The 22226-nt window shown below is 44.9% G+C and overlaps 1 protein-coding gene and 1 long non-coding RNA gene across 5 annotated transcripts in view; one reads left to right on the forward strand and one right to left on the reverse strand.

Annotated features, from left to right (window-relative positions):
* Window positions 1-15131, reverse strand: part of LOC138748889 (synaptotagmin-1-like) — a 164526-nt gene extending 149395 nt beyond the window's left edge. For 3 of the 4 annotated variants that reach the window (XM_069909764.1, XM_069909761.1, XM_069909760.1), the window contains exon 1: window positions 14888-15130. The gene's annotated coding sequence lies outside the window, so the exon portion shown is untranslated. Of the gene's footprint in view, window positions 1-14887 lie in introns of all 4 variants that reach the window. The other variant, XM_069909762.1, reaches the window with a different exon arrangement.
* Window positions 15132-17619: 2488 nt separating this feature from the next.
* LOC138747858 (uncharacterized) lies at window positions 17620-21478 on the forward strand. Its single transcript, XR_011347692.1, has 3 exons — window positions 17620-17867; window positions 19064-19401; window positions 20886-21478. It is a non-coding gene; the product is annotated as an uncharacterized lncRNA (long non-coding RNA).
* The last annotated feature ends 748 nt before the right edge of the window (window positions 21479-22226 follow it).

Genomic DNA, 22226 nt, shown 5'->3' on the forward strand with positions numbered 1-22226 from the left:
ACAGAGGCACTGGAATGGCAGAGACAACTGGAGGTTGATAACAATGACAGATATTAGACCGGAAAAGTGACTTTTCCCAACAAAAGACAGCTCCCAGATGGACAGGTGGATGAATGCGAAACCCCGCATTCAGGTCATTTACTACACATTGTACTACATTGTATTCCAACATGGTGAGAAGGAGGAAGGGAATGAGACGCGAGCCGCACCATGAATTGAACTGATGCTTCTTCAGAAGACGGTCACACATCATTTGCCACTTACCAACATTAAGGGTAATTTACAGTTACTCATTTATCTACCAGTGCATCGTGGAGTGCAGGGGGAACATCTTGAGGAAACCCACAGGAAGAAAGGGAGAAGTTACAAACTCACACTGACAGTAGAGGTCAGGACTGAACTCAAGTCACAGGGGCTGCAAGCAGTAATGCTGATGGCTGTGAACAGCAGCACCAAGTACATGAAGGTAAAGGTTCTGTTATTGTCACACAATATTACATTTAGAATGTAGCGTGTATGAAATTCTTTAACTTAAGGCAGACAGAGAGTCGCCACTTTGTCCAGTGCCCCTCACAGAAATGAGGCCCCAGCGAGGAACAAAACTCACGACCCCTGGTTTACAAGGCCAGTGCTCGAACCACCGAGATATCAGAACCTTGGTATGGCAGATATTGAACACAGGGGACGTTACTGCAGTCTCCAGAATTTAAAAAAGTAGAAAAGAAGGTTTAGTAAAGGAAAAGAATTTAGATTCAGGGAACATGTGGGAAGAAAGATGGTAAGTGAAGGACTGAAGGTGGTGTTTTTAATTTTTTTTTTTAAATTGAATTTAGACATACAGCACAGTAATGAGCCGTTTCATGCCACCCAATTACAACCCCGGTACATTTTGAAGGGTGGGAGGAAACCGGAGACCAGAGGGAAAACCCACACAGACACGGGGGAGAAAGTAAACTCCTTACAGACAGCATGGGATTCAAACCCTGATCCCGATTGCTGGCGCTGTAATAGCATGGAGCTAACCACTATACCAACCGTGCTGCCCTTAAATGTGCAAGGTGTACGAAGTAAGGCGTGGGATGCAAAAGTGCAGTTCGAAATTGGAAGGTGCTACGTTGTGGGCATAATGGAGGCGAGGCTGAAGGAGGATCGCAGCTGGGAGCTGAACACCCAAGGATACACATTGTATTGAAAAGACAGGTAGATGGGCAGAGAGGGTGGGTGACTTGGTGAAAAAATGAACCCAAATCCTTAGCAAGAAACATAGGATCAGAAAATTTAGAATAACTGGGTGGAGTTGATAAACTGCAAGTGTAAAAGACTCTGATGGGCCTTACATACAGGCCTCTGAATACTGGCCAGGATGTGGGACACAAATTACAACACGTTAGAGAAGGCATGCAAGAAAAGCATGGTGATGGGGGTGGAGCGCTTCAATGTGCCAGTAGACTGGGAAAATCAGGTTGGCGCTGCATCCCAAGAGAAGGATTTTGTGAAATGACAATAATATAGCTTTTTAAAACAGCTTGTGGTTGAACCCATTTGGGAAAATTCAATACTGGATTTGATTCCACTTACCACTCCCCTCTCTCATTGCAATTTCACTCCCCCCCCCCCCCCCCCTTGGAATGCCTGGCCCTCCACTCTCTCCACAGTAGTCCCAACCTCACCTTGAAAGCTGCAGACAATGGTGGCACCATTGTAGTTTAGCGCATTAACCTCTATTAGGCCAAAGCCAGGCAACAACTCTGACACCTCCACTTACTTGCTCCTCCAGCAGGACCCCACCAAACCTCCCATGTTTATCAATCACTTCTGATCATCGCCCTTGTTTCCCAATCCTGTACTGCCCAGTTCTACCTCCTACCCAAGATCCACAAACCCAATTGACCTGGCAGACATTTCTAGGTGCTCATGCCCCACCAAACTGGTATCCACCTACCTCAACTCTGTTCAGTCCCTCCCCACCTACGCCCAGGATACTTCTTATGCCCTCTATCACTTCAACTTCGAGTACCCTGAACTCGACTGCCTTATCTTTACCATGGACATCAATTCACTCTGAACTGCCATCCCCCATACCGAAGGCTTCAAAGCCTTCTTTCTCAACAAGAGACTCATCCAGTCCCCCTCCACCCTATTCTGCCTGGCTGATGTTCTCATCTTCAGTAACTTTTTCAGCAGTCATTAATTTCTCACCCCATAAAGTCTTTTGCTTTTCTCTCTCATATTTTATCTAATTCTATTTTTACCAAGGAGATTTTCCCCCTCTTCAAAGAGGTAATAAATTTAATTTGGGCTGGTCTATAGGAATTTGTAAAGTTAGGGAGCTATAAACCTCCCATTTCATTTCCTTGTTAATTTTTCTAGAGAAACTGGACATTTTACTTTTCCATAAAAATGTTCTAATATATTTTATTAATTCTTGAAAGAATTTTTGAGGTATTAATGTAGGCAATGATTGAAAAAGATACTGAATTCTGGGAAATTTTTATACAATCAACTCTTCTTACTCATGTTATGGGCAATATTGCCCATCTACTCAAATCCTCTTCAACCTTTTTTTAAATAATGGCAAATAATTCAGTTTATACAAATTTTGCAAGTTATTATCTGTACGAACTCCTAAATATTTTATCCCATTTATCGGCCATTTAAACTGAGTGTTTCTTTGGCATAATTTCACTCTTGTCCCAATTTATTTTATAACCTGAAACTGTACCAGATTCTTTTAACTTTAAATGTAGCTTTTGTAATGAATTTACTGGTTCTGTCAAAAATATCAACCCATCAGCAAATAAGCTAATCCTTGTGTCCCTCTTGATGAATTCTAAAACCCTTAATATCAAGATCCCTACCAATTGCTTCTGCTAAGGGCTCGACAGCCAAAACAGATAATAGTAATGACAATGGACATCCTTGTCCACTAGATCTTGTTAATCAAAATGGGGCAGGAATTGGACCATTTGTTACCTTGGCTTTAGGTTCATTATCCAACATAAAAATTTGTCCTACTCCAAATGCTCCCAATATTTAAAAAATCCCATTCTAATCTATCAAATGCTACACTGATCACCTTTTTTTGTGCTAGATGAATTATACTCAATATTTGAGCTATATTATCAGCTGATCATCTCTTTTTCACAAAGCCAGTTTGATTCATATTTATCAATTTATGTAAGTATTTTGTCAGTCTATTTGAGAGAACTTTAGCAATCATCTTACAGCCTGAATTTAATAACTTTAAGATGATGGCTTTAAAGGATCTCTACATTTTTTGGGTCCCACGGTAATTATTACCGTTGAAAAAGATTCAGAGGTTTGCCACCCCCGATTTAAAACATCCATAAACAAAGGCATCACTAATACAGCAATGGTACATAGAAATTAATAAATGTATTCCATTGGAAAAAATAACATACAATTTAAGAAATAACATCACAGTATTCGAACAAATTTGGGAACCGTACATGGAACACAACAGAGAAGTCCTACCGCGGACCTCCACCGCCTAAAATGACAGAAGGAGTACATGACGAAATGCACTCACCCAGTATGTAAGAGTAGATGACACAAATTTCTTGTTTATTTTCATTGTGCGATTACATTGTTTAATGGGTTTAATGTATCATATATGTTGAACGTTGAGTGGGTGGGGAGGGGGTGAAGGAGGGAGGGAAGGGTAGAAGGGGAGAAAATGACACTGTGTATATTCAAGAGGGAAATGTTTCAGTGTATTTTGGTCAGTATGGTTCATAGTGTGAAAAATAAAAAAAATAAAAAATACAAAAAAAACAAAGGCATCACTAAATCTTTAAACACTTTATAAAATCCAGGCAGAAATCCATCTTATCCAGGAGATTTAATACTTTGTAAAGAAATCCTCCATTGATACATTTGATTAAAATTTGGCATAATACAAAAAGTCATTGGAATAAAGACAAATGTATCTCTTAAAACTCCTTTGATTCATAACAGATTTATACTTCGTACATTAGATAATCAAATTTTTGAAATTTGGTCTCATAAAGGGATCAGATATATTGAAGACTTATGAGCAAGAACAATTGATGTCATTTGAATAATTTAGAATAACTATATGTTGCTATTTTCAAATCAGAGCATATTTAAGGGATAAGCTGGGTCCAAAGTGTAGTGATATAGAGACTTTAATAAGAAAGGGAAATACAAAGAAATTTATCATTTACTCCAAATGGGGGGGCCTTAAACCTAAATCTAGATAAAGATGGGAATCAGACTCAAATGTGATAATGGATGAGAAGAATTGGGCTGATTATGTTGAGACTGATTGACTAATACAGTAAATACAAGATACAGACTGGTACATTTTTTTTTAAATCTGATACCTCATGCCACAAAAATAAAATGAAATCAGATTTATCAGATCAGTGTTTTAAATGTAGCGAAGAGGTGGGAATGCTTTTTTTAAAAACATTCAACATGGTCTTGTGTTGAAGTAAGACCCTCTGGTTGGAATTAGGAATATTACAAGTTACAGGAGTCTAATTTCCATAAAATCCAGAATTATTTTTATTAGGTAACATTACAAGGATAAGACCCAAGTTGAAATTGACTAAATACCAGAAAGTATTTGTTAAAATTGAATTAGCAGTGGCCAAAATAAGTGTATCACAGTTGCTTAGAAATCTGACTCACACCCGAGTTTGGGAAATGGAATAAGTGTTTTCAAATTAGTACCCATATTTATAAAAAAAGGATTAAATTTTTAATATTTCTAAATGTTCTTCTTAGCCTTCAAAACCTGCATGGAAATAAGTATGAATTTTATACCAGATGGAATTTAAACACATTCAGCAGTTCATTCTCATTTTTATTCTCTCTTCCCCACCACCGTCTTAACACTTAATTCTATGTATTTAAAAAAAATCTTTTCTTGAGACTGTAGGGGCAGGGAGGGGGCTGTCGGGATATTGTCATCATGTATTTGATATGGAATAATTACATCTGTATTTTAAAATATTTGAATGCTTGAATGGTTAAAAATATTAAATAAACTATTCAAAGAACTTCTTTCTCCAGGTCAAAGGGGTAGCTATGGGTACCCACAAAGACCCCAGCTATGCCTGCCTTTTTGTTGGCCAAGTGGAACAATCCATGCTGCAAGCATAACAGGGAACTCCTCCCCGGATACACTGACAACTAAATCAGTACTGCCTCACAAACCATGAACAGAAGGTAACAACACATCAGCTCTTTTCCACCCCCCCCCCCCCCCCCCACCATGGATGCTGCGAGACCTGCCGAGTTCTTCCAACATGTGTTCTTACCCATGATGAGCTTGTCGGCTTTATCCATTTTGCTGCCATCTTCCAGCCCAATCTCATAGAAACATAGAAGATAGGAGCAGGAGTAGGTCATTCGACCCTTTGAGCCTGCTCCGCCATTCAACGAGATCATGGCTGATCTCAAAGTTCAGTACCCCGTACCCGCCTTCTCTCCGTAACCTTTAATACCCTTATACTGAAGAGATATATCTAATTCCCTCTCAAATATATTTAATGAACCTGCCTCTACTGCCCTCTGTGGCAATGAATTCCACAGATTCACCACCCTCTGGGTAAAGAAATTCCTCCTCATCTCGGTCCTAAATGGTTTGCCTATTATCCTCAAACCATGGCCCCGGGTTCTGGATTTTCCCATCATTGGAAACATCCCATCTGCATCCACTCTGTCCAGTCCTGCCAGAATTTTATATGTCTCTATGAGACCCCCTCTCAATCTTCTGAACTCCAGCGAGTGCAATCCCAATTTGCGCAATCTTTCCTCATAAGTCATTCCTGCCATTCCAGGTATCAGCCTGGTGAATCGCCTCTGCACTCCCTCCATTGCAAGAACATCCTTCCTTAGATAAGGTGACCAAAACTGCACACAATACTCCAGGTGGGGTCTCACCAAGGCCCTGTACAGCTGCAGTAAGGTATCCTTGTTCCTCTACTCAAACCCTCTTGATATGAAGGCCAACATACCATTTGCCTTTTTCACCGCCTGCAGTACCTGCATGCTCGCCTTCAGAGACTGGTGTACAAGTACTCCTAGGTCTCTCTGCACTTCCCCATCTCTTAATCTATTGCCATTCAAATAGTAATCTGCCCTCCGGTTTGTATTACCAAAGTGGATAACCTCACATTTATCCACATTGTAGTGCATTTGCCATGTATCTGCCCAGTCCCTCAATTTATCCAAATCACACTGGAGCTTCCTGACCCTCCTCTTCCGTGCACATAACCCCTCCTAGCTTAGTGTCATCTGCAAATTTGGAGATATTACATCCAATCCCCTCATCCAGATCATTAATGTAAATTGTGAACAGCTGGGGTCCCAGTACAGATCCCTGTGGCACCCCACTGGTCACTGCCTGCCACTCAGAAAATGAGCCATTTATCCCAACTCTCTGTCTTCTACCTGCCAGCCAGTTCTCAATCCACATCAATACTTTGCCCCCAATCCCATGAGCCTTTATTTTGGAAGCCAGTCGTTTATGCGGGACCTTATCGAAGGCCTTTTGGAAGTCCAGGTACACCACATCCACTGGCTCTCCCCCGTCTATTTTACCTGTCACCATCTCAAAGAATTCCAATAGATTTGTCAAGCACGATTTACCTTTTGTAAATCATGTTGACTCCGTCCGATCCCTTCTCTGTTAGACAAATGCTCCACTATTATATCCTTAATAATGGATTCCATCATTTTGCCCACTACTGATGTAAGGCTCACTGGCCTATAATTCCCCGCTTTTTATCTACCCCCCTTTTTAAATAGTGGGGTAACATTAGCTACCCTCCAATCCATGGGTACTGATCCTGAGTCTATCGAGTTCTGGAAAATAATTCTTAAAGCATCTGCTATCTGAATGGCCACTTCCTTAAGTACCCTAGGATGTAGATTATCAGGCCCTTGGGATTTATCTGCCTTCAATCCCATCAATTTCCCCAAGACCATCTCCTTAGAGATACTGATTTCTTTCAGTTCCTCCCTTGCATTAGTCTCTATGTTTCCCAACATCCTTGGGAGGTTATTTGTATCCTCTCTTGTAAAAACAGAACTAAAGTAAGAATTTAATTGGTCTGCCATTTCCTTATTCCCCATTAAATATTCCCCTGATTCCGACTGCAAAGGACCTACTCTGGATTTCACCAATCTTCTCCTCTTGACATATTTATAAAGGCTTTTGCAGTCGGTTTTTATATTTGCCGCAAGCTTACTTTCGTAATTTATTTTTGCTCTCTTGATTAATCCCTTTGTCCTCCTTTGGTGCATCTTGAACTGCTCCCAGTCTTCGGTTGTGGTACTTTTTTGGGCCAATTGATATGCTCTCTCTTTGGACCTAATGCTGTCTCTAATTTCCCTTGTTATCCACGGTTGAGTCACCTTTTTTGGTTTATTTTTATGCCAAACCAGTATAAACGATCTCAACTTCTCTTCCAACTTCCAGCCCGATCCCTAGCAGAACTCACACATTTCTCCACTGGGACCTACCACAAACCCACCATCTTTCTCAGCTATCTCCACTACACCTCTTCACACCCTGTCCCCTGTAAGGATTCCCTTCTCTCAAAACCTCTGTCTCAATCGCATCATGCCAGATCGACCAAGGTGGCCTCCTTCAAAAAAAAACATGGCTTTCCCTGTACCACCATCAATTCAGCTCTCACCCACATATCTTCCATCACCATACATATGCTCCCCTGTGCAACAAGGGCAGGATTCCCCTGGTCCTCACCTACCACCCCACTCATCCAATGCATCATCCCCCATCATTTCTGCCATCTACTACATGATTCCATCACCAAACACATTTTCCCTTCTCCTCCCCTCTCCACCATACACAGGGACTGCTCCCATCACCGACTCCTCCCTCCCCACCAGCTATTTCTACTACACCTCTTCACACCCTGACATTGGGCCAGCAGACATGATAACAGTAGTTCAAAAAGATCCTTTAAGACAGTGCAGAACTGTTAGCCTGGCTCTTGGCACATGTAAATGGTTGCTTCCCCAGCAATCTCCATATTCATTTATCTTTAACAGGGCTAGATAAATTCTAAATACTGAATCAAAACCTTTGTAGACCTATCGTTCTGCAGACTTTTAATGTTTCCGCATTCTGCTTGACAAACTTGTAGTGCGCAGAGGATCAGGAGATAGCTTTGTGGAGGAGGTGATAATGGATAGTGGTGGAGGACAGTGGATGATCATGCACTTTGGTGGAAGGAAGCAAAATATAGACTTTTTTCCTAAATGGGCAAAGAGTTCAGAAATCAGATGGGCAGTGGGACTTGGAGAGCCCTCGTGCAAGACTCCCCAAATGTCAATTTGCAAGTAGAGTTGCTGGTAAAGAAGGCAAAGGGAATATCAACATTCCTTTTGAGAGGGATAGAATACATTGGTCAGACCACACAGAATTATTGTGAGCTGCTTTAAGGTCCATATTCTAAGGAAGGCAGTGTTGGCATTGGAGAGTTTACAAGGATGATCCCCAGAGTGAAAAGGTCTTCATGAGGAGCTTTTAAAGGCTTCGAGGTTGTACTCACTGGAGTTCAGAAGAATGAGAGGGGATCTCATTGAAATATTGCAGTTCTGTAAAACTCTGGTTGCACCACACTTGGTATATTGTGCTCAGTTCTGGTTACTTCATTAAAGGAAGGATGTGGAAACTCTGGAGAGGGTGCAGAAGAGATTTACTAGGATTGGAGGACATGTCTTATGAGGCAAGGTTTACAGAGCTAGGTCTTTTCGCTTTGGGGAGAAGGTACTTGAGAAGTGACTTAACAGAAATCTACAAGATCATGAGAGGTGAAGATAGAGTGGACAGCCAGCACCTTTATTCCACCCCCCCTCCCCCCAGGGTGAGAGTAGCAAATTCTAGAGGACATCTGTACAAAGTGGGGGGAGGAAAGTTTTGGGGAGATGTTACGAGTAAGTTTTTTTTTAAAATACAGAGAGCAGTGGGCACTTGGAATGCATTGCCAGGGGTGGTGGTGAAGGCTGGTACAATAGAGCAATAGAGGCATTTAAAAGACTGTTGGAAAAGCACATAGATTCAAGAAAAACAGAGGGCTAACAGTGTTAGGTAAGCAAGGTTCAGCTGTTGAGGTTTATAATGGGTCAGCACAGCATCATGGACCAAAGCTGTAATATTCTCTGAAACCTATCAAATACTGAAAGACCTGAATAAAGTTGATATGGGGAGGATGTTTCCTGTGGTTGGGGGGGGGGGGAAGGTTGGGATGTGGGATCTGGGACCAGGATAAAGCCTCAGAATACAAAAACGTCCCTTTAAAACAGAGATGAGAAGGAATTTCTTTACCCAGAGGGTGGTGAATCTGTGGAATTCATTGCTGCGGGCAGCTGGGGAGGCCAAGCATTGGGGATTTTCAAGACAGAGGTTGATAGCCTCTTGATCAGGAAGGAAATCAAGGGGGTACAAGGCAAAGGCAAGAGAGCGCGGTTGAAAAGGATAGTAAATCAGCTATGACGGAAATGGCAGGGAAGGCTTGATGGACTGGATGGCCTAATTCCACTCCTGTCTTAAGGTGTTAAAGATTCAGGGAGAAGGCAAGGGAATGGGGTTAAGAGAAAAAAAAATACATCAGCCATGGTTTGAAAGGGCAGTGCATACAAGATGGGCTGAATAGCATAATTCTGCTCCTATGTCTCATGGTCTTGTGTAGTACCAACTGTTACAGCAGAACCACCAATTTGCCATTGTTATCATTGTCTTTCTGAGGCTCTTACTTCATTATTCTCCATTCAAAAGCAAAATGGAAAGTACACTGCCCACTTCCATTCCATAAACTTGTTTAAACTATCGTTCAAGGTTCCTTTTCTTTATGGTTCACGTTTCTTTTTATTGTCACGCAAATAATACACAACATTGCTTCAAATCCCATCTGCCTCAAGGGAAACAAAGATGCCAAGAGTGTCGCCCGGCACCCCTAACAATTCAGGAAAAGAGCCCCTTCAGACTGAATGCCCACGGATTCGCCTCCAGTGATCCCGCAGCCACACATCTTGGACCTTCTTCACAAGTGCTGCCTTCTTACAAAATTTTTAAAGCCCACTCAATTTGACCAAAGACATCCTCTGCAAAGATGTTAATTCACCAAATTTTAATCCAGCTAATAGCCCTGCTCTCTAAAGGGATTCGAGTGCATGAAGCCAGAAGGAGGATGCTCCTTCATAAATTTGGGATACAAACTTCTTTTAATAGACGGAGGGTTTGACGAAAATATTCGTTGAAATGATTAATATGATCAACTCTAATTTGGGATTCGTCATCAAAGAGATTCCATTTTGTCAAATGTGGAAGTTTGCAGAGCAAAACACAAAAAGGTACTGGAGAAACTCAGCACTGTCTATAGGAAGACAAAGGGTCACATGACCAACATTCCTGGTTCGAGCCTTTCATCAAGGTATGAGCAAACAGCAGACAGGTGTGTGAACAAAGAGTTGGGGAGGAGAGGAGGGAAGTCGGGGCAGGAGGAGGAGGAGAACGGGCTAACACGTAAGAGGTGGATATGGAAATTGGAGGAACAGCTAATATTCTATCTGTGCTCGGTCCAACCAGATGGCATTAACATCGACTTCTCCAGTTTCCATTAGCATCTCTCTCTCTCTCTCTCTCTCTCCTCAGTCTCCTTTCCTCCAGCTCTCTACCCCCTTTCCTCTCCAAGCCCCCTCCTACCACTTCAGCTTTTTCTCCTCTACAATCCCATCCATATCCACCTGTTGGCCTATGCACCTCCTCTCCTCCTTCTGGGCTTTTACATCCATTAACCTATTGGCTCGCCACTTTTTCTTTCCACTCATAATCCCTCTGCCATCGGTGCTCTGTGATTAGTAAGGGATTGGTTAAGGTGGGATGTAGGTGGGAAGGGAAGGTTGAGAACCACTGCTCTGGACCCAATTGTTACTGAAATATTTGACTTGAGAAAAATTGTCATTGGAGTTCTGAAACCATGCACATAAGTCAATGAGGGGGGGGGGGGGCGATTAAAACAGGGTTTTCAAACATTTTCTTTCCACCCATGTTCCACCTTAAGCAATCCCTTACTAATCACAGAGCACCGATGGCATAGGGAATACTTAAAAAGGTCGAGAACCACTGATTAACCTATTAAAAGTGACTGATACACAACTATCACAGGATCTTGAGATGTATGCTGCCTGTATTCAGGATTGCTTGAGAGAAGTTATAACCAATGGGTTTTTTTTAAATCACAGTCCAATTTTTAATTACAAACTCCTTACAGACGCTAACCATGCCAGCCTATCAAATTATCAAGACATCATAAAGAAAAGCTTCAGATTCGGTAAAAGGTCACTGACCATTTTACCAAAACTTATCAATGTACATCTATAAACCACAAAGAGTAACTCAGCACTTTTTAAAAACTGATGTCTCAGATATTAATTTGAGTGAAACCTCTACTGTACAATTAATTCATTACTCCCTGCAATAGATCTTAAATGGCCATGATATTAATGCCAACCAATCAGGAAATTGGCCTGGCTGCAGACAACAAAACTGATGAAAATTGAAATGGAGTAAAAGTCTGCAAATGCTGTCATTGTAGTAAAAGCCCCAAAGCACTGGAGGAACTCAGGCAGGTCTCACAGCAGCTACAGGAGGTAAAGATATATCATCACCGCTGTGGGACTAAGCCCCTCAGGGCATGAGCAAACAGCAGGCAGGCACCTGAATGGAAGCTGGGAGAAGGAGGAAAGACAGGGCAGAGGGACAAGCACAGGTCAATAGCCAAGAGGCCAAATGACTAGGACATGAGAGGAAAGGTAAGAATTGATTGACAGAAGGGGGTGGCTGTGAATGCAGAGCTGGGGGAAAGAGGAGAAATGGGATTGTGGCTAACAGCAATCACAGAAGCTGATGTTAACACCATCTGATTGGAGGGCACCCAGAGGTTTTGTTGCTCCACTTTGCAGGTGGTCTGTCTGGCAATGCAGAAGATCATGGACAGACATGTCATCATGGGAATGGGGCAGGGAATTGAAATGGGGGGGGGGGGGGGGCCCCCACTGGGAGATCCACTTTATTGCAGCAGACAGAGCCAAGGGGCTCAACAAAGTGATCTCCCAGAGTGTGTCCAGTCAGTCCAATGTAGAGGAGATCACAATGGGAGTACCAGAGATGGTGTAGAAGTGACACGTTCAGGACTCAACATTGACACTGGCTGTGAATGATGTGTAAAGGTAGTAATGTTCTCAGATTTGTTGCTGATACAAGTGCATTTTAAAGATACAAGCCTTGATTTAGTTACAAAATAAAGTCAGGATCATGAATAAATTATTGCTCACACAAAGAACCATGTGTTCTAATTGACCCAGATAGGGAGATCGCTTCGCTGAGCACCTTCACTCTGTCACATTAATGACAGGGATCTCCCAGTGGCCAACCACTTCAATTCTGCACTCCCACGTTGACTTGTCTGTCCATGGCCTCATGCCCATTAAGACCAAACTGGAGGAGCAACACGCAGTTTTCTGACTGGGCGCTCTCTAACTGGATGACATTAACGTCGACTTCTCCAGTTTCTACTGGACCTCTCCCCATTCTCCCCTTGTCTTAGAACCATAAAAGATTACAGTAAATAGGCTATTAGACCCTTCTGGTCTGTGCCAACCAATGAAACTAGTTAGTCCCACTGACCTGCTCTCATTCCATAACCTTCCAGACCATTCCCATTCATGCATTTTTCCAATTTATTTTCAAAAACTCAAGATTGAATCTGCATTCACTACATCAGATGGCAGCTCATTCCACACTCCCACCACAGAGTAGAAAACATTCCCTTTATACCTCTCCCCTTTCAGCCTAAAGCTAAGACCTCTCATATTTATCGCCCCCAATCGAAGTGGAAACATCCTAAAGGAACTTACCGCCCTTACCTTATGAGCAGAAAGCTCTTCCTCAGCCACTAGACAAATTCAATGCAACCCAACTCTGCTACCGGCCACTCCAATAGCTGTCCCTCCTTTTATTACTCTCTACCTGTTAATTTGTTCCGGCATGCACTAGTAGGGCCAAACTGGCCTGTTCTGTGCTGTATATGGTTATAACTCAATTGCTTTGTAGCTCTAATCATTTGTCTCAATTGAACATGCCTTGATCAACTAATCTCTCACTGCCTCCCCCCCACAACAATTAAACCTGGCGCCTGAACCCTGCTGACATCACTCGTGCCTTCTCTCCTCCCTGAGCTCACAGCTTACAACTACCCCACCCCCCCCTTCCTTCTCAATTCATAGAGCCATCCCTCCTCCCCACTTGCTGGTGTGTCCCCCTCCTCATCCACCTATTACCCCATGCTCCTCCCCACTTGCTGGTGTGCCCCCCCTTCTCATCCACCTATTGCCCCGTGCTCCTCCCCACTTGCTGGTGTTCCCTCCCCCCTTCTCATCCACCTATTGCCCCGTGCCCCTCCCCACTTGCTGGTGCTCCCCCCCTTCTCATCCACCTATTGCCCCGTGCTCCTCCCCTCTTGCTGGTGTTCCCTCCCCCCTTCTCATCCACCTATTGCCCCGTGCCCCTCCCCACTTGCTGGTGCTCCCCCCCCTTCTCATCCACCTATTGCCCCGTGCTCCTCCCCACTTGCTGGTGTTCCCTCCCCCCTTCTCATCCACCTATTGCCCCGTGCCCCTCCCCACTTGCTGGTGCTCCCCCCCCTTCTCATCCACCTATTGCCCCGTGCTCCTCCCCTCTTGCTGGTGTTCCCTCCCCCCTTCTCATCCACCTATTGCCCCGTGCCCCTCCCCACTTGCTGATGCTCCCCCCCCTTCTCATCCACCTATTGCCCCGTGCTCCTCCCCACTTGCTGGTGTTCCCTCCCCCCTTCTCATCCACCTATTGCCCCGTGCCCCTCCCCACTTGCTGGTGCTCCCCCCCCTTCTCATCCACCTATTGCCCCGTGCTCCTCCCCACTTGCTGGTGTTCCCTCCCCCCTTCTCATCCACCTATTGCCCCGTGCCCCTCCCCACTTGCTGGTGTTCCCTCCCCCCTTCTCATCCACCTATTGCCCCGTGCCCCTCCCCACTTGCTGGTGCTCCCCCCCTTCTCATCCACCTATTGCCCCGTGCTCCTCCCCTCTACCGTTTTGTTCGGACGCCTGCTGACATTTGTCCGTAACTGGACGAAAGGCTCAAGCCTGAAACGTTGGGTCGGTATCTTTTCCCCTTGCTACGTAAAAGGGCACAGTTTGACCAGCTGAGTTTCTCCAGCCTCGTTTTCCTCCTGTGGTCATTAGTTCATGTACTAGTTTCGTTATTTAACGAACAGCCTGTGGCGACGCACATTCTCGTGGCGGGATGCCGCCGTCGGGGGGGGGGGAAGCCCAGCACGTGCCTCGGGCAGGCGTTATGACGTCACCGGCGGCGCGGGGGGCGGAGCTCGCACCGCCCCGAAAGGGGCACGCGCGGAATTTGAAATAAACGGTCGCTGGGCACCTCCCACGTGGTGGTCGTGCAGCTGCCGCGACGAGCCCTCGCTCCATCCATGAAGTGGAGGAGAACGGTCTTTTTTGGGGGGATCCACTGACGAGGGTAAAAACCTCGCTGGAGTTTCAGAATTTCGTCCCCGTGATGTCGAACGGAGGCATTCGGCCCGCGTTACTTATGCCACCCGTTTCACCTGGGAGTGCCTTGGCCAAGCTCTTCCAAATTCCACCCTCTGTCCTGAAACGGACACTCCCAGCTTCTCTGCTCTCTCCCACTCTTCCTCCCGCCAAGCCGGTGATCAGTTTTTAACAAAACGCTTTCGACCTCAGTTCTCGCCTGGGCCAGTGCCTCAACACCAAGTGAGAAGCCCGTCTCTATCCGGAACAAAGCCTACTTGTGATTGGCGCCTCGTTCACCAGCTTAAACCTTCGGTGCAGAGTTGAAAGTTCCCTGCAGTGAGTCGCCTGGCCTTTCAAAATGGTCACCTCTCATAGCGCTCAACGGCACATAGACATGGTCGCGTGGACTGCAGAGGGTCATGTGACCTCTCCGCCTTGATGGTCGCGTGGACTGCAGAGGGTCATGTGACCTCTCCACCTGATGGTCGTGCGGACTGCAGAGGGTCATGTGACCTCTCCACCTGATGGTCGTGCGGACTGCAGAGGGTCATGTGACCTCTCCGCCTGATGGTCGCGTGGACTGCAGAGGGTCATGTGACCTCTCCGCCTTGATGGTCGCGGAGACTACAGAGGGTCACGCGACCTCTCCGCCCGGACGCTGGCCATAGGTCAGCGCGCAGCTGGTCATTAGCCCCCTCCAATCGCCTCCTGGAAACTTGGGCCGGACAGCCCTCCACATCTGAGAGGTAGCTCTTTTCTTCTGGGGCGAACCTCGGCTCCACTCCCGGTTGGGGTCCATGGGCAACGCTGCAGCGATGTTGTCAAGTGTGCGCAGACACAAAGGGTTGTGCGTCTTGAAATGATGCTCCTAAGTTGAGTTGAGATGAAGAGCCATGACTGGGAGAGGGATCAGGGGTTGGTGGGTATCGTTTGTTGTATCTTGACTGTTTAGCTCTCTATCCGCGAGTGGCTGTGACTCAATGGGCCAGTTTCTGTGCTGTAACTCTTAGGGTTTACACATTGGATTGTTACATGAATGTAACCTGCTGTTTAATCTGGCCAATGTGTGTATGTGTGCGTCTTTTACCCCTGTTGCAACTTCCCTACGTGTGTAAATAAAAACTACTGTTCAACCAGCCTGTGTTCAGATTCACTGCCCTTGGGACTCATCGAACCAGTTTCACACATACCCTTCATTTGTCCATCTCGACTCTGAAGCCTATCTAAATTCTTTTCATCTGTCTGCATCAGGTCCATAATCTTCTATTCCACTGCTGTCCAAATGCCTTTTAAATTTTGGAATTATACCTGCTTCTATGAGGCAGAACCACCCTGTGTGACAAAAACACCCCTTCATTCGCCTTTAGATTTTCCCTGCTCTCCTTAAACCTGTCCCCCTGATTTCTTGCCCTGCATATGCCCCTCAAACAAAGTGTCCTACACTCTAATTTCTCCTTGTCGCTATGGCTCTTCATTCTGAGAAACATCCTTGTGAATCTCTTCTGCACTCTCTCCACTGTCATAACATAAATAACATAACAATTACAGCACTGAAACAGGCCATTAGGGCCTTCTAGTCCGCACCGAACCAAACACCCCTATCTTGTCCCACCTCCCTGCACATCTTTCCTGTGGTGAATCAGGACTGTACTCGGTACTCCAAGTGGAACCTAACCAATGCTTTGCAGAACTGACACTGAATGGCTCAGCCTGTGAAGGCAAGCATGCCAAATGTCTCCACCTTATAACCTGTACCACCACTCAGAGAACTTGAATTTGTCACCAAGATCTTCACGCAGGCTGAAAGCTTCTGGCAACTGCAGTCAAGGGACTCACACACTGCTACGGACTGCGGAAATTGGCTCAGGACAAGGGGCTACCTGGCAGTGTTCCCATGCATGCGTGCACACAAACGGCCTGTGTGTGTATGCACAAAGGGAATGACTGTGTGCCCGTCTGTGCGCGTGAGCAGGCACACGCGGCTCATTTTGTGCGGATGCGCACACTGCCTGTGCGTGGGCCACACATGCGTGCCCACTGCTTAGCGGGAACGCCAGTGCAGGTATCGGAGCCAGGATGTAAGAAGGTGCTGGGGGCTTCCTAATTGTGTCAGGGGAGTGCGTCTGGAGCTCAGGTTGATGATGGTTTGGACTGAAGGCTGTGTGGAGGCACACTGGAGGAAAAGCCATGGATGGTTGGTGACTCTGGAGGGACTTCCTTTTACTTCTCCTTCTCTGGCTATAAGGCGGGGGGCTGGGCAATTTCTGCTGATAGCTAAGTTCGTCTGCCTTATGTTAGACTAAAGGAAATTTTGTGTAATATCACATTTTCTGTTTTAGTACATGATAATAAAAATCTTAAGTACATTGATTCTCCTAATGTCCATGCCATTTACTGTACATAGTTGATGTATCAAATCCCATTACATCACACTTGTCTGAATTAAATTCCATCTGCCACCACTCTGCCCAACTTCCCAGACTATGTCCTGCTGTACCCTCAAACTATTATTCCACTAATTTTCATGTCATTAGCAAACGTATGTATCTGATGTCTGTTCTTATCCATTGCATTAGAAACATCAAAGGTCCCAGCATCGATTCCTGCAACACCACTGTTTACTGACTTCCAGTCAGAAACACAACCTTCCACCATTACCCTCAGATTTCAGATTTATTGTCAGAGTACTGTACATACATGACACCACATACAATCCTGTGATTCTTTTTCCTGCAGGCGAGGCAGAATTCGTATTTATTGACAGTGCAAAAAAAAATAACTACACAATGTGCACATGTAAACAAATAAAGAAATGTAAACAACTGACTGGGCAATACAGAGAGGATTCGCATAAAAATGACTTCTTGGACTTTGGAATTGATTCACTGGGCCAGTTTCTGTGCTGTAACTCTTAGGGTTTTATCATTGGATTGTAACATGAGTGTAACCAGCGTCAGGTGGATTGCCGACCTGTATAGACATACTGTAGCTGCTGCTGGACAATTTGTAATCGATAGATGGCTGCCTGGGTGGAAGATGGCATCAGTAGGTGTTTACAAACTGGGCCTGCTAGGGATCTGTGTACCTGACCTGTGTAGCAGGCTCCTGGAGCCCCTTACATACTGGACCCAGAGACAAGGCAATTGAAGGGCTTTCCCGCCTCTTCTGTGATGCGGTGAGTGATATGCCACTCACTCACCGCGTTGCTGGCGGCCCCGCAGGGTATCCTCTGTTCCCTGTGTTGGCCTCCAAAAGGTAAGTGGTCAGGGCAGGCGTGGAATTGGGGCAGGGGGCGTGGGGCAGAGGGGGTGTTGTTGGGACCGGGATGAGCGTGGAGTTGGAGCCAGGGAGAACCCTGTCAGGGTTGGGGGGGGGGGGGGGAAATGCTGTTGGGCCGGCAGGGAGTTGAGTGGGCTGTCGGGGGAGTGGAGGGGGCCAGCAGGGAGCAGAATGGACTGGCATGGAGCTGAGCTTGGGCAGGAGCAATGGCCGTCCTCTGGCGTTCCAGCGGCATAGGAGATTATGGGTAAGGAAGGCAGCCATTGCATGCAAGAGCTGATACCATTTTCTACCTGGACAGCCATTGATTCCTTACAAATTGACCAGCAGCAGCTACATGGTGCATGTACACAGGCCGACAATCCATCTCCGAGGTGGTTTTCCTACCCGTGCATTTTTTTTTAAATTCTTTCCATCAATTGGCCTGTACACGAGTTGACAGGTCAAACTCATGTTACAATCCAATTTGTTAACCCCTAGTGTGTGCCCTTGCATCGTCAGGGACACCTTGGTGGGAGGTCTGAATGTGGCGAGTGAGCAGTTCAGGTTAGGTCACTGTTATAATCAGCACGTGTCCATAAAGTGAATATAGATCCATTTTGGCGACTTACGGCGGGGATAGTGGTGGCTTCCGGTAGGTGCGTAACTCAGTTTAGAGCTCAGTGTTTAAGGGGCTGCAGAGGCCTGCAACACGGGTAGGAAACACGGACCCCGAGCAGCCCCCGTTTGTAAACCCCGTCCCTTTATTCCAGGACAGCGTAAATCTCTGCTCATTAGCTCATGGATTAATTCCAGCCTTTGTTCTGAACACACTGGCCGCATTGACATTTATATCTCTTTCTGTAGTCAAATTCTCTTGGTGTTGTTTCTCCAGTCTTGTTGAATCTGTCTCTGTGAAAACGACGATGGATGTTTCTGGCTGATAACTTCAAGTTATCCAATCGAGGTGTCAATTCATCTATTTTAAAGCAGATATTAGCCTGCTGCAAAACACCTTTTGAATGAATCCCTTAAACTCATAACCTAGTAAAATCCATTTGGGGCACAGATGTTTCTTAATACAGTGATCACAGCTTGATCTGAAGCCCTGTATGGATTCTAATTTAGGTTCAAAGATCTAACAAGAGTTTCCTTTCTGGAAAATGGTCTTTGACCCGTTTCTCTTTCTACAGATGCTGCCCTGCCTGCCCAGAGTTTCCAGCATTTTTTAGGTTCATTTCTGATTCCCACCATCTGCTTTTTTTAAATTTAAGTTCCATTTCAAACTATGTTAAATGCGAAATTTAGACATACTGCACGGTCACAGGCCCTTTGGCCCACGAGCCCGTGCTGCCCAATTGACCGATGCACCTGATACGTTTTTGAAAGAAACCAGAGCACCCGGAGGGAAGCCACACGGGCAAGGGGAGAGCGTACAAACTCCTGACAGACAGCTCCGGACTCGAGCACCGTGGTAACCGCTATGCTGACTGTGCCGCCCTGACATAAACAAGGAAAAATGAAACACAAGGTATGTTCCAAAGCATCTATGAAAATGAAGAATATGTGGCTTTGTGTTTGGGTAAAGCACATGTTAATGCGCTTTCACTTTCGCAGCCGGAATTCAACATTCCTCCACTTGTGCTGCAGAGTTAAAGAATGCTAAATTGTCTACAGCCACTGCAATTTCAAAGCAGCCTGTTCAGTATTTTTTTATTTCCTGCAGCTAATGCTGGTACATGGTCCACTCTTAACGTCCAAACATCTCCCCATTCAATTGGCTGTCTGGTCTAATCTAAGAGAAGAATCAGATGCATTTTGTGATCTACATTGCCCTCCACAATGTTGGGGAAAGACACTTTTTTTCCCCCCTTATTTGCCCATGTTCTCCACAGTTATTAAATTATCATATGTAATTAAAGTGCACATTCCAGATTTTATTCCAGGTTATTTGTATACATTTTGGTTTGACCATTTAGAAATTACAGCACTTATTATCATCCCCTCATTTCAGGGCACCATAATACATATTTGGGATATAGCAATGGTATGTATATTAGTCATGTTCAGTACTTTGTTTGATATCCCTTGCACACAATGCCTGCTTGAGGTCTGTGATTCATTGACACCACCAGGTGCTGAGTATCTTCTGTGGTGATGCTCTGCCAGGCCTCTGCTGCAGCTCCTGCTTGTTTCGGGGGCTTGTCCTATTGTTTTCTCTTTAGTGTACGGAAGCCCGTGCTCAATTGGATTTAGACTGACTAATTCAAGAATTGTCCGGTTTTTAGCTGTGAAAATCTCTTCTGTGGCTTTAGCAGTATTTTTGGGATCACTGTCTTGCCGTGGGATGATGTGTCGTTTGATGAATTTGGAGAAATTTGCTCGAACTTAAGCGGGTGTTTTTATACGCCTCAGAATTAATTTTGCTACAGCCATCAGCAGTTACATCATCAATAAAGATCAGCCTTACATGCCTTACATGCCCAGGCCATAACACCACCACCATGTTCCACCATGAGGTGGGATGCTTTGGATCTTGGGCAGTTCCTTTACGCCTCCACAATTTGCTCCTGCCATCACTCTTATACAAGTTAATCTTGGTCTCAACTATCCACAAGACCATTTTTCAGAATTCTTCAGGCGCTTCTAAATACTTTCTGGCGAACTGTCACATGCCCATCCTGTTTCTGTGGCTAATTAGTGGTTTACATCTTGCAGTGTACCCTCTGTATTTCTGCTCATGATATCTTCTGCGGACAGTATTCATTGACACGTCAACACCTACCTCCTGAAGAATTATTCTGATCTGTCGGACAGACATTAAGGGATTTTTCTTCATTATGATGAGAATTCTTCTGCCAACAGCAGTAGTGGATTCTTCCTTGGCCTCCCAGTCCCCTTGCGATTACTGAGCTCACCAGGCCGCTCTTTCTTCTTAATGATGTTCCAACCTGTTGATTTTGGTAATCCTAAGATTTGGGCGATATCTCTTCTTACTTTATTCTTGTTTTTCAGCCTCATAACGGCTTCTTTGACTTACATTGGCACAAATCTGGTCCTCCCATGTTGAAAAAATGGCATCTACAGACTCCAAAGGTAATCAAAAGCTTAGAAGCAAGCCTAGCTCTCTTATACCTGCACCAGTGAAACAATTAAACATACAGAGAGACCCCCGACTTAACAATAATTTCAACTTACGATGCGAGTCCCAGAACTGAATCAGGGTCTAAATGTTACCTGATGACTCAAAAACACCTGTGAAGCCAAATGCCCAAACCGTAATGGTGTCCAGAAAAGGGGTAACTATGAATAAAAAGTGCTGTAATTTCTACATGGTCAAACCAAAAAATGTATGCAAATATCCTTGAATAAAATCTGGAATGTGCACTTTAAATCACATGCGAATTGTTTGATTACAAATTTAAAACTGTGGAACACGGGGCAAATAAAGGGAAAAAAATATCTTTGTCCCAAACATTATTGAAGGTACTGTGTATTTTTAAAACTTTTCTGTGGAAATAAATTTGGTTGAAGTGGTAGAAGTAGTTTCTTTAAAGTCCGTCTTTTCTGGTATAAGGAAAAAAGCTAACTGCTGCATTGGGAATGCTTGCTTGACGAACAAGGCTGGTGCTGTGTCATTTATAGAGTATCACACGTTATCCTCATCATCCTTGAAATGGAGGTCATCCAAATTTCTGCTGCCCATGTCATAACCCACACTGTCCTGCAGACCCATCCTCCTTTGAGCTTTCTAATCCTTGTTGCCTGTACATCGAACAATTGGTACCCTTATTAACAACCGTTTTAAACTCCACCAACTACCTCTATACATCCCCAAAAGCCTTCTATGCTCCTGCAGTTCTAGGTTTGAGATCCCTGAGCTGAATATCAGTGGAGTTACTTTTTTACTGGATCCTTAGCTTTGGAATTTCCTTCCGACACTTCATCTGGTCTGGGAACACAATGTCCCTGAGCGGAAAGCCCTCCAAAAGGTAGTGGACACAGCCCAGGACATCACAGGCAAAACCCTTCCCACTATTGAGCACATCTATGGGGAACCCTGCCATCGGAGAGCAGCAGCAAACAACAAAGGCCTTCACCACCCGGCACATACTCTGTTCTCAACGGGAAAAGGTCTAGGTGCCACAAGGCTTGCATCACCAGGTTCAGGAACAGCTGCTACCCCTCCACCATCAGACTCCTCATCGACAAACTTTATCAGGCACTCATTTAAGGATTCTTGTGCACTTTATTGAATTTCTTTTTGTTCTCTCTGAGTTGCATCGTCAGTTTGTTTACATGTTTTATACTGCATACAGTTTGTTTTTTTTGCACTACCAATTAGCAGTAATTCTG

This window comes from Narcine bancroftii, chromosome 13 (genome assembly GCF_036971445.1).
Source record: "Narcine bancroftii isolate sNarBan1 chromosome 13, sNarBan1.hap1, whole genome shotgun sequence".
NCBI lineage: Eukaryota > Metazoa > Chordata > Chondrichthyes > Torpediniformes > Narcinidae > Narcine > Narcine bancroftii.